The following is a 13,563-nucleotide window of genomic DNA, read 5'->3' on the forward strand; positions in this document are numbered from 1 at the left end:
TGGTGCTGAGGCTGGGTTCAGTCATTGTGGGACAGGCAGGCGCACGTGCCCAGCGAGGTGGTGGCTGGTGGCTCCAGCCTTTTCCTGGGGCAGTTTAACCCTGTTAGGGTGGTGCAGCAAGTAAAACTTCTTGAGGGTCTCAGCTGAGCTGTAAGGAGTTGGACAAGCATGCCAGTTAAATCCCAGTCATTATTAGCTGCTGTATTTTTCTAATATCAATGTATTTCTGTGACTGGATTCTGCTCTCCAGTGCTTTCCTTTTTGCATTACGTGCTGGGTGCATATACGTTGGCTACATTTATCAGCTGTTAGGTCATGGTTCTTAGCTCTGACAAACATTTTTAAAATCATGGCAGTTTTTCCATTTGCTTTTAATGTAGACTTTTTTCTTCTATTTGTCTTTTAATCCCTGCAAGATTTAAGAGAGATTAGTTTCATGAGGAATCGTGTCATAGTCTTAAATATATTGGTGCTGCTAGTACTTCTATAATTTTATTAAAAAAAAAAAAAAAGTATTTAAGCCTTGCATTTGTATGTGCATGGTTTTTATTCCAAATCATAGCTCTAATAGAACTCTAATAGACCTAGATGTACAATGGGGAGAGATTAGAGAAAAATGTTTTTGCATCACAGAACCCAAATTCCTGTTAGAAATAAGCTTCGCCTCAGGGCGGTCCCAGACAAACTCATGTTTTAGCCTGGATTGTCTTACGTATAAACACCATAACGTTAATGTAGTGTTGACGTTTTTAACCTTTCTTCTCTCTGCATATGCATTTTAGGTTTAGTAATTGATGGAAATGATAATGGATTTTATTTAATTTTTGAGCTCTGTCCTTCTTGACTGTGTGATTTTACTTCATTCTGAAGATTACTTTCCAGAAAATTGATGTGATCTTTAAATTCTTTTCAGGAATAGCCAAATGTTATCCAGGTTTTTGGAAGAAGTAGAAAAATTGGCTTGGATGATCACAGGCTTTCTTCATCTTTGATTCTTTGAGGCTTTCTTTGCTCGTGTTGACTTTCATCTGACAAACAACTTTGAATAAACTTCTGTAATCAATTTCACTCTTCCTACAATAGATGAATTGTGGCAAATATTACCAGGGAGTCAGCAGAGGTAGATATTTTTTATTATTATTTTTAAAGATCTTTTTTTAAAGTTCACTCATTAGGTAAACTTAACATCTTGCAGACTCTAAAATAGTGTCTGGGCAGAGCAGTGAACTGTAAAACTCACTGAGTATGCAATTTCTTTTTTTTTTTTTTTTTTTTTTTTACAGCACTTGCCACTGGTTTGAGAGCATGTGTTGCTGTAGCAGTTGTTTCTTCCCTTTTTCCCTTCTTTTTCTTTTCCCCCTTTCCCTGTAAATATATTGAAATTTAGAACAAAAAAATCTGATTTGTGGGTATATAATATTTGCAAAGTAGTTACTTCCAAACAGGTACTCAGTGAGAGCTACAGTGTTTGTCTCAGTCTGTTTTTCTTGCATCTCTTGCCCTGTATTAGATACATTGAAAAAGCTGTTGCACCCGTGTCATGGGAAGATTGTAGTTTCAGAATTAACTTGTTTTTCTCATATATAATTTATTTTCTTAAATTGATTGCCTGCACTCTCAAAATCCCATCTAACAGACAATTACAGTGATCTCATTATTCAAGTGTGCTTTTGATTATCTGGGGCAAGTATAGTTTATCATATATAATAGATTCAGTCCATTTTGACTATAAGCAAGCAACAGTTGCTGGGCACAAGCCAGCAACTTCAGTTCCAGGTCAGACTGTTGCCTCAAATTCCCTTGCCATTGGAGCTCAGTATTAGTGATTTTTCTCTCTATGGAATGTTTCCTTGGTCTTCTGTAGTCAGCCATATGTGAACCATTTGTGTTGCAATTTCTCTAGAGAATTCAAACACATTTTATAATTTTAACCGTCAAGCACTAGATATCTGTTACTTAAATATATTTTTTTAGTTGGTTCATGTCTCGTTTTATGTCATGTGAGTAGCCAAGGAGTGCTAACTACCTGCTGCTCTAAAAGGGAAGACATCTAAGAAAGAGAAGGCATCTTAAAGTCCATGATGACACCTCTTTCTTTGGACTTCTCAAGTCTATACGTGGAACTTCCTCTGATGTTTTTACCTGAGTAGTAGTGTATGTACCCACAATTTAGCCTTTGCTGTTCACCCATGTTCTATATTTCTACTTGGAGTTTCTTGTGATTGAATTTAGTTACAGAAATTGCACAACCTTTTGTGTCACAACAAAACATCAGTATTGCTCTCCAGTAATTACCCAAATGATTATAATATTAATTTCTCTTTAATATCTCTCTATTATTCTCTTACTACATATTTTTTCATACTACACATTTTTTACTTCTTTGGAAAAAAAAAGATGCTTTTTCAGTTACAATTTTTTTTCTTTAGACAAACTTTTATTACATACTGTTGTAACTTTATAATGCTCATCTATTTCTTCAGAAAAACATCTTTTCATCTAACGTCAGGAAGCTCAGAACAGCCTCTGAGCTTTTGAAAAGCGTGACTTTATATTTACAAAGGCATATTTTGAAGAAGCTTCTTCTTTGTGAAGGGAACAAAAGGCAAAATGAATTAGGAAAAATATTCTCTAAATTTACAAGTGTTATGCATGGAAGACTTTTGATATATTTTCCTTTTTGTTGGTTAGCAACGCTATTTACAACAATAAGAAATAAAAAGACTATTCATCAAAAAGGTTATTTTTGCTTCTTTGGTGGAGTACTCATAACTGATTTTGTGAAATGGCAGGAAAAAAAAAGAAGAGCACAATTTCCCTCCCATATAGTGCTCTGTTCTTTTTCTTTAACAAGATTGATGACAGATATGCTATCAGTTAAGTAATTAAAGTTTCTTTCAGAAGGGTATAGAAGCAAAATAAAGCTATGAGCATCTCAGAAAGATAATTCCATATTTAATTTCGAAAGAAATTTACATCAGTGAATGGCTTCCGATCAGACAGTGATGAAATACACCAAGAGAATTGAGCTGTTGACATACTTTTCTGAAGTATATTTTTACTGATTTTTCTTGCTAAATTGGGCTAATCAAGTGGAAGGAAAATGTACGATTAAGAAGTGCAAGACAATATGCCGTGTGTGTACTACTTCTAATAAACATAGAATAAGTCTTGATGAATGTAACATATGCACTTCAGTCATGAACACTGTTCTGCATGAAATTTGTTTGATAAGTGTGCTTTTCATATACTTAAAATGACATTTTATTTCTGTGAAGTTATTGATTACCTTCAGAAGACGCAAGTTCCTACTTTTCTCTAAGGGAAATCAAAAAATATATTTCTGGAACATCTGATTTTCATTTGATAGAAGTAGTTTGTGATCAGCTTCTATGACATTGACCTTGACTGGGTTTGTCTAATTTTCCAAATATTTCTCTTGAAAATATTAGTAGTTTAGTGTGTGTGTGTATATATATATATATTTATTTTTTTTTGAAGATGATGATACCAGGAAATTATTGTATATTGTTATCTAAGAACTTGTGTAAGGAATGCTTTTTTTTCTTCTCTCTGAGGCTGTTTTTATGTGTAGTAGACCTCATTTTGAAGGCTTGAGTATGAAATGCTGGGAAATACTTTTATACTGATGGTCATTGTCAAGTCCTGGCTACGCTATTCCTGATACAAGCCAGGATGCTGTTGGCCTTCTTGGCCACCTGGGCAAACTGCCGGTCATGTTCCGGTCAGCATCAACCAACACCTCCAGATCCTTTTCCTCTGCACAGCTTTAGAGCCACTCTGCCCCGAGCCTGTAGTGTTGTATGGTGAAGTGTACGTAGGACTGGTCTGTCATGTCTACGGTGTCGTTAAAATAATAATTATGCTATGATGAACACAGACTGAAGAATGCATGGGAAGAAAAAAAAAAGTGGGTCTGGATTTCATAGGTTGAAGTAATTATCTTAAGAAAAAGTGATGCATAGAAGCAAGAATACACATGTAAAAAAAAAAAAACAAACAAACAAAAAACCAAGACAGTGGGCAGGAAGACAATTCTGTGTATGTCTTCTAGACTGTATAGTTACTTTGATCTCAACTAAAAATATATTATAGTTTTTACACTTACAAAACTTGTGGGATGGGATAGGCTTGAGTGGTGGAAGGAGAAATTAGAAGCTTTTTTGATTGTCTTGGAGTAATGAGTAACTTTCTTTAGGAGTAAGTTTGGAAACATTTGTTTCAAAGCTCCAACATACATACCACTTCTTCATATTCTAAGTTGCAAGAGATGAAACCAATGACCATTTAAATACAGAAATGTGTACCTTGGGATGCAACGCGTTGTCACTGTTATTTTCTGTAATCAGCTTCTGACCAGGAAATCTGAGTAGACCTTCATAGTTTTCTGGCTTTGTCATCTCATATAATTCACTAATTCCAGAATTCTACCTGCATAAGAAACCTTAATACCTTCAATGCACTCATGTTAGAAAATTGACGTATATGTTACTTTCAAATGTGTAGTTTTATGTAATAAGATCTCTCAACTTCCTAGCTTTCTAAAATCCAGCTTTTTATTATCATTTTTATACAAGATATATGGGCTTATACAGATTCAAAATCAAACCTTTTCTGGCATTTGTACTCTTCCTATTTGTCCAAATTGTTTTTGACCTTATATTTCCACATTGTCGCCATTGTTTTTGTATTATTCTTTGCACCTTCTATCATACAGAATAAGCTTTCTCTCCATCTTATTCTTCACCTCTTCATAAATTTTAACAAAATTGCTTTTTTCCCCATTTTTCTTTTATTCCACTATTGTTATTTATTTAATTTTATATCATATGAAATAACTCTGGTAAAATTTGCAAAGTTAAAAATGTGTTTTGCCTTGAAAATTCTGTACTGCTACAAGCAGATGAGATGGTGTCTGTAGGTATCAAGTTTTTGCCATGCTGTTTTCCATCCTTTCTCATACTAATACTGGTATCATTTCAAAGTCAGTACTAGCAATAGCATAGAAACGCATTTGCATCTTCAGATCAAATAAGGACATAATTAAATGTATAGCACTTCTTCCTATAATCCAATGACTGTGGCAGCAAGGCTCAATACTGTCTGTGGCCTGAGAAAAGCGAGATGACACTCTTTCTCAGAGGAATTTAAATGTGAGATCAAAGCTAAGAAACAAAGAACAAAGGATGCATGCAAGTGATTTTTATTTTCTTTTGATAGAAATAGCATTGAAGTTATTGAATACATTTAAAAGAAAAGCAAGAGTTACCAACATATGTTTTTATATTATGTTGAAAGGATGAGAGCTATTGAAAGAAGCAGAAAAATGTTTACATCACTTAAGATCAGAGAGATGTTTGTTATGTGGCATTAGAAGAAGTCTGAGAAGCTTTAATTTCATAAAATGAAGAAATTTTAAAAAGTTCTTAAGGATAGTTTTTCAGGCTTTTAAACTTTTTTCTTTACATAATCAATATCATATTGTGATTTCACTTAATACAAATGTAAACCGTATACACATATATTTCTTCTAATTGGTAAAGAATACTTAGAATCCAGTGGGATAAGATTGGCTCTTTGTGATTTGATTTCAAAGTTACCAGATAAATTCACAGATTATGTTCGTCAGTATCGCAAAACATGTAGTATAACCATAAGAGTCTTATTGCTTTATTCATGTAGTCTTTAGTATGATCAATAGAAGAAAGATTTTACCAACTCCACAAAATCATTACCGCCTTTGTTTCCCTACGTGTGATTGATTTCAGGACTGAAAGATGTCGTGACAGTGTCACAGTCAACAGAGTTTCCATTTCAGATCCCAGCAGCTATGTTAATGTAGATCATCATCTTAAGGAAAAATTCCAGTCTGTCGATGAAGAATTTCAAGTGATTTATCTTGATTTCAACACGTTATTTCAGGGTTTATTTATATTTACTTTTAAAGTAATCTCATATTTAGCCTGAATGTCTTTCTTTGTTTTCTTTTTCCCCCTGCTTACTGTGCTTGTATCTTTGCTTGCTAAAGTACAATAATCCCTACTGACTTCCCCATTGAAGTAAACTACCAGAGTTAGCTAGGGAATATTCCAGTGCCCAGCATTAATTAAACAGGACCTGTACCCCTACTTCATTTCTATCTAGAGATCTTTAACCCCCAGGTTATCAAATATGACTTTTATGGGGACGCTATTTTGAGGAGGTAACCTCATGATTATAAACACAATTCAATTATAAGATTTTTATGAATGTCTGCAACAAAGATCTAGTTTGTCCTGTGTCCATTTGGTCCAGATGCTTGTTGCCTTGCTGTTTGACCTGAGATAAAGACCTATTGAAGACAACAAAGGGTAATCTTTTCATTCTTTCTCAAGTCACTGTTTAAAATGTATGCTGAAAAAACAGTTCATTATCTAACCTCTTAACATTGTTTTATAGGAAAAACTGAGGTGTGTCTGTTTCCTGCCAATTTTGGCATGTTTATTTTGAAATCAAAGTGGCAGCTTAATTGTTGTCCCTTCCTATCCTCCATTTTTATTATTAATTCAATGTTCTTCCCAACCTAGGCTGAAAAGAGTAGTTTTCTCTGGTAGACTTAGAGTGGCAATTTCCTGCTTTAAATGTTATGAAAAATAATCTTCTTTATAATATACAGATTATGGCATCTAAAAAAGCCTCGGAGAGAACCAAAGATTCTAGAGTATTCTGAGCCTTTGAATCTGTTACAGCAAAAACTCTTAATAGTTCTGCTGGTGTGCAGACTATATAGAACTATATAGAGGAAACGGGTAAATTTTACAGAACATTTCTTTTTTTAAAAAACCTGTTCTGTCATTTTATGAATTCTTAAAGTTGTTTTGTAAATGCTGACAGGTACACTCTTTGCTGGGTTAAAAACTGGCTGGATGGCTGGGCACAGAGAGTGGTGGTGAATGGAGTGAAATCCAGCTGTCATTTGGTTACCAGTGGTGTTCCCCAGGGGTTGATGCTGGGGTCCATCCTCTTTAATATCTCTATTGATGACTTGGATGAGGGAATTGAGTGCACCCTCAGTAAGTTTGCAGATGACACCAAGTTAGGAGGTAATGTTGATCTGCCAGAGGGTAAGGAGGCCCTGCAGAGGGACCTGGACAGGTTGGGTTGATGGGCAGAGGCCAATGGGATGAGGTACAACATGGCTAAGTGCTGGGTCCTGCACTTTGGCCACAACAACAAATAAAAAACTAAATACTTAAGATTAAAACTGCACTGAAGTCACCGTTTTTTGTCCTAATCTTTCCTTCAACCTCTTTGTTTCTGGAAAGCTTGATATAAACCCAAAGTAAGGTTTCTATGCGCTCTAAGTGAGCTTTGAATGAGGTTGTCAGTGCTCCCATAGATCATCACTAGAATACTGTACTAATTAACTTGGTGTTTCCCAGCATCCTTGCTTAGTTTGCAACTAGCTATGCTTCATTTAAATCTGGTTCTCCACATCCATAGTTCAGTTTCAGGTAGTCTTATAGGCCTCTGCTGTGTTTCTGTGTGCAGGTATGTTCACCCTGCTGCCCTTCTCTCTGACAGTCAGCTCTCAAGGTGTCATCCTCAAATGACTTTATCTACAGGCAGCTAATATGTGGCATTGCTACCTCTTTGATTTATTTTCTTTAAATTCCTCAGAGAGGTACTTGAAACGCTGCCCAGATAAACTGTGTTGTGTGTTGACACTTTTTCCTTCAGCTTCTAAAATATTTGCTCCTTTTATTTAGTCTATCTGCTAAGGTATATCAATAACTTTGTCAAGTATTGACAGTAACAAAGACATCTTGATAACTTAAGCAAAAGGTGCCTCATCTGGACGGATGTTTGGCACTGTAGTCAAATTATGAAGAAAGAATTTGTAAGACTTAAGGTTTGGATCTGAGAAATAGAAAGAAATGAACATCAAAGAAATCAGTAAGTTTATTCCACTTAATGAGAGGAAAGATGGTGATAGTTCCTTTGTTACTGGAAAAAGTGCCATAGACTAACATGTAGGCTTCATGAGTCTTTATGAAATGATGAAAGCTAACAGTAAGAATTTACTAGAGATAGACCGAACTTTAGTTTTTATAGAAAGATATTTGCCTGGCGTAGAGAAGCAATTTCATGATTCATGGGGCTAGACATGGAAATTGATTTTGCATTAATGGGTAATAATGCCTGGAGCTAAGGTGTAAGAGAAAGACAAGGAGAACAACCATGAAGTCCTGTGGAGAAAGTGGTAGAGTAAGGTGTTATTCCGAAGTCCTTTTGCAAAATTAGATCATTTTAACTCTTTTGCAAGTATGACAGAGAGCCCTGAGATGCTGACTTTAATTTCATTAAAGACTATTATTGTAATCATAATTTATTTCTCCTGAAGAATGCCTCTGAAAGCCTTTGTCTTCCATGTAATTACTTTGTAGTGCTGAATACAAGCTAGTATATTATTTTTCCATTTTAAGGATCTATCTGATATTTTCCTTTCTATTTCTTGGAGAAAATACGGCTTTGTACTTTGAACATGGTAACAGATGGGATCATGGAAATCACACTGTAGTGTTAGATTTGCCCTTGCAGATCATTTAGCTTAGTGATGAAACTGAGCATACTGCACTATTGCTTGAAGCCTGTGGTTCAGTTCTTCTCCATCTTTTATAGCCAGCAGGTCCAGAGTTGCTTCTGTGCCCTTGAATTTAGACTTCTATTCACTATTAAGATACTCTTTATTTCTTTATCTTTGTGAATGTGAAGTCACTGCTGTTAGGCTACTGTTAGTGTCTTCATAGTTTCATCCACTCTTTCCCATGTGCCTAGTTATGAAGTTTCCCTAGCATTATTTGACTTAAGCATAATTACATATTTAATGTGGTGGCAGTCCAGAGGCTTTATATTCTGTCCCTGTAATTTCCACTCATTTTTCGCGGTACCTTTTTGTATTTCATAACCCTTGTTTAGCAAGTTTTAAGCCTACTTCCCTGTGTTTTAGGTAAATAGCATTATTTACAGAAGAAAATCAGATGAGTCTTGTTAGGACAGAGCACTTCTGTGCTCCATTTACCTCCTGTTCTAAAATGGTCTTGGATAGACTTGGTAGAGTACGTGATAAAACAGTCCAGCAATTAATGGAAATGCAGCAGTTGTTTATTTTCATCGAAGTAGACAAAACTGACTTAATGCCTTTGGTTTATGTCTAACCTACTGAGTTGCTGTACTTAGAATTGCTTAATATCTGTACTTGGTGAATCAGCCTTCAATAAAATTCATTATGGCTTTATGGGATAATTTTGGGTTGGGAGACTTACCCAAGGGATGGGCTGGAGATGCCACATCTGCTTATGCCGCACAGTTGCAATATAGCTATTTCTTACTTCATATATTATTTCATAGCACTTTTACATGTACAAATATGTCTTAAGAAAAAAGCTTGAGAGGGTTGTTGGTCTCAGTGGAGAAGAGGCTCTCAGTGTCCGTGAAAATGGATTGAATTTGTTAGACACTTGACCTTCCCCCCCCCCCCCCATGTATTTGGGATTAATATACATAATTCTCCTGCATGCATGTGCATCAGATTTGAGGATATTAACACAGTATTCACTTACCTGACTCTGAAAGTTTAAGCAGTTGACAATTTAAAAAAAAAAAGTGTTTCTAGAACCAATTCATTATCATTTGATTCTTGGAAACAGGAGAAATACAGAACACTGTTAGAGTAATAGTGCTTTTTTTTTTTTTTACTGTTTCCTAAATCTGCTGCTGCATTTCACAGATTTCAAAAACAAAGTGCTCTTTATGTAATATATAAAAAATAATAATAATAAAAAAAAAAACTGTTGCAGAAGGATTATTTAACTTTTTTTTTTTGTGTGTGTATAGAGTGAATAATCGTTTTAGAAGGAAAACTAAAGAAAATGCCTGAAAACACTTGGTAAAACAGGAATGATGCATTTAAGCTTGAACGCAGATTCAGACATTGAATTAATGCTAAAAATAAACACTGTGATATACTTAAGGATAAACTATTAATGATCTGACCTGAAGAAGATGTTTATTTCTGCTGGTAATATTTTTTTTTTCCTGCAACATTTTATTGTTGTCTCATTAGTACATCCAGAGTGATGTTAGCCTTTTGAAGAAGTTAGTGGAGGGGACACTGTGGTTTCATTCTTTAATATAGTAACCTTTATTTTTTTTTTGAAGGTGCTGTTCTTTAATCAGCACACTAACAAGACATCTCAGCTGCCCTGTAGCTAAAGCTCTGTCACTGTTCCTTAACTAGTATTAAGTTTCATATTAGGAATTACACATGTTTAAGTGCTTGTATTTACTTTGTAAATACAGCAACAGCGTTCAATATACACATAATAATTTACTTATTTGAATATTTTCTTTCCTCCAGTGGATTTTATTTCTACTGCTTTTATAGCTATAATCCTTCCCATTTGCCTGCAAGCTTTCCTCTTCTGTACTTCTGTACTTCTGGACCTCTGTGTCCTGGGTGAATGACAACCAGGGAGAAGATTGCTATAATGACTCTACTGAAAGGCAGATCAACTTTGCAGTGGTGTTGCTGCGTGATAACAGAAAAATGGTTTATGCAAGCACAATTTGGGAGGCAATGTTAAAAGATGCTATTAAATGGCTTTGTCTGAAAGAACGAAGACAAATCAGCTGAACGCTTCTAGTAGCAGTGATTTGGATGAAGCTGTGAAATGACAAAACCACACCAAAATTGACCCAGGTTGATGCTAAATGTATATAAAGTCACTGTATGTATTTGTACAACCTTTAATTTACAAATTATCAACTGGTTTAAAAAAAGAATATATTTTTTGAGACAAATTCAAAAATAAACTATGAAATTCAGGTTAAATGCCCATGCTTTTAACAAAAACAATGACAAGAATTGCAGATAACATGAGACGTTATTCCTTCTATTGGAGATAAGCAAAGGTATTACTTCACTTCATTCACCAAAGCTAAAGTAAAGGAGCTTTGTTAATTAATTTCAACTGTAACATGGAAAAAAATATTGAATGTTGAAACAACGATGATCTGGATCAAAATGTGTTGGTATCAGTAGCAGGAAGGATGTTTTCAGTCAGCCTGTGTGATTGGATCTATACATGCCAATATCAAAGATCTCATCAAAGAAAGGTAATTGCATAATGGAATGGGGAGGGTCATTATTTGAAGAGATCTGGCAGGAGGACTATAATTTGAGAAAGAAATAATAGCTGTATAAGAATAATGTTTGGCCTAAGGGGCTGTGTAAATACAGAGTGAACACATGAAATACCTTTTTCTGAAGTGTTTGAGTGGACTGTCCACAAATGAAATAAATTCACAAATGTGGGATGCATGCTAAACTGAAGCTTCACAGGAAAGGAAATTGCCAGGAGCCTATCTTAGTCTTCAGCTACGACTACAAATTAAAGGCACGTGATGTAAGCTATACACCGCTCAGTATCAGTACATGTATCACATCAGTGCTGTCTGTGATGTAGTGACTAGGGATGCCTTTTCATTTCAAGTGAAATGATTCTATAATTCTGTTTTATAATTTAAAAAGAACATATTCAGTAGTTCTAAGTTCCATGTCATAATCATGCAGAAAATCTTCATTATTATTCTTTTGGTCTGGCTATCTAATGCTACAGATAATCTGAATAAACACAGTCAAGGACATTTTGTAATTTTCAAAGGGATGAAGGTTTTCTGGAGTATGGATTATACACACACAACATATTTCTACCATTGTGGACATGCTGCAAATGTAGTTTTATGAAGGTTGTTAGTATTTGGGACAGTTTTTTAAAAAGATGTAGTGTTTATTTTTTTCTATCACTGCATGTTTTTTAATCGATAGTAGAGACCCATGGAGTGTCAATTACCTACTTGTTATGCACAGAAGTGAAGTATTAGTTGTTTATTTTCTCTCATAAGGCAGAGTTGTCATTCACAATTTTTAATGTTCATTTGTTTTCATCTAACAGACCCATTAAAATCATAAAAGTGTGACCAGATATTTTACCCTAAGGTTAAAAAAAAGTTATTACTTTTCCACTACCAAAAATACTGAAGGCTTGAAAATAAAACAATCATGTCAAAAACAAGCAAGTAAAAACAAACTCTGGGAAAAAAAGTATTTTCGTGTTCGAAGACTGTGCTTCTAGTCTAGGCTCAAATTTGAGAAAATCTAAGTGAGATTGACATATTCAGTTTTTCTCAGAAGTTACTCAGTATTACTATGTTAAAGGAGACTATAAGGGAAGGTTTTGCAATTTGAAAATTGGCCCAGTCTGTAAATAGAAAGGAAAATGTTTTATCAAAAACTTAGAACTGCAGGTGATGGTGATCTGTTTGCCATAGCGCTCATTATTCTAAGAGTAACTTGCAGCAGTTTTATTTCCCTGAAAATAATAAGTTGAGTTCTCACTTTCATGGGCAAAATAATCACACAAGTGAGAGAATATCATACAGCAAAACTGTATCTAGCCTTGGCCTCTTCACTGAGAATAACAGTTATAGATTACCTTTGATTTTTTTCGTACTGCTTAAAAATAATTGGCTATGGAATAAACTGAACTTGTTGAAATGGCATTTGTTTTTCTCCTAATCCCCAATTACACATTGTACGAGTAGTTGTAGTCACTCTTGTTTCCTACCATGTTGAGACCTGTTCAGACCATTCTGATGGTGGTTTTCCATTTATATGGAAGGACAGGGATCTGCAGCATTACCTCCAACAAATCTCTTCAGTCTCTCACAGCTGTCCCATGTTGTACTTCTTTCATTTTTCTGTTTCTTCCATTTTAATCTGTTTCACCTGACCTGAAGCTTGAAGTCTTAAATCAGAGGTGTAATAAGCTGTGTTCTAAGTTGATGGATATTTTGTTGCTCTCACAGGTACTTGCAGGTGTAAGAGACTGATTGTAGAAGAAAAAGTAGGAAGCTTGGTGGCACACATCCCCTTCTTCAGGTCTGAGACAGGCAAGCAAATTTCAAAGCAGATTACAATGTGCAAACAATTGCTTTGGATGCAATTGTCTATGCTTCAAATCCTCGCAAATGAAAGGCAGCTGTTACCCATGGAGGGGAGAGAATGTTAATGAGAAAAAAGGATAGAAGGGATATGATGGTTATTTACTGGGGAAAAAGGAGACAGAACATGAAATTAAAGTAGAAGAGAAAGATTGAGTAACGTCATAAAAGCAGTCCCTGTATTGAGTCTATGATGTCTTGCATCCAATAGAGTTATAATTTTCAGCTTTTAGCTTCGTTTTTGGAAGAAATCTTAATCTCTTGAGGATCAGGACCAAGAGATAAAAAGAAGTAATTGGTCTATAAAAATACACTCCCATGTGCTACTGGATGGTTTTTCTTTTATTGATTTACCTGAGTTAGTTTATTCGTGTTTGTGGAAAGTGTTTTCTTAGTTATGGGTTAGTACTGGATTAAGTATACTACATTTCAGGAAATGCAAGACTGAAATCCTGGAAATTTCTGTTCTATTTTGGGGAGTGTTTATCATGACTTTTC

The sequence above is a fragment of the Netta rufina genome (genome assembly GCF_964035555.1).
Source record: "Netta rufina genome assembly, chromosome: 4".
Classification (NCBI taxonomy): Eukaryota; Metazoa; Chordata; class Aves; order Anseriformes; family Anatidae; genus Netta; species Netta rufina.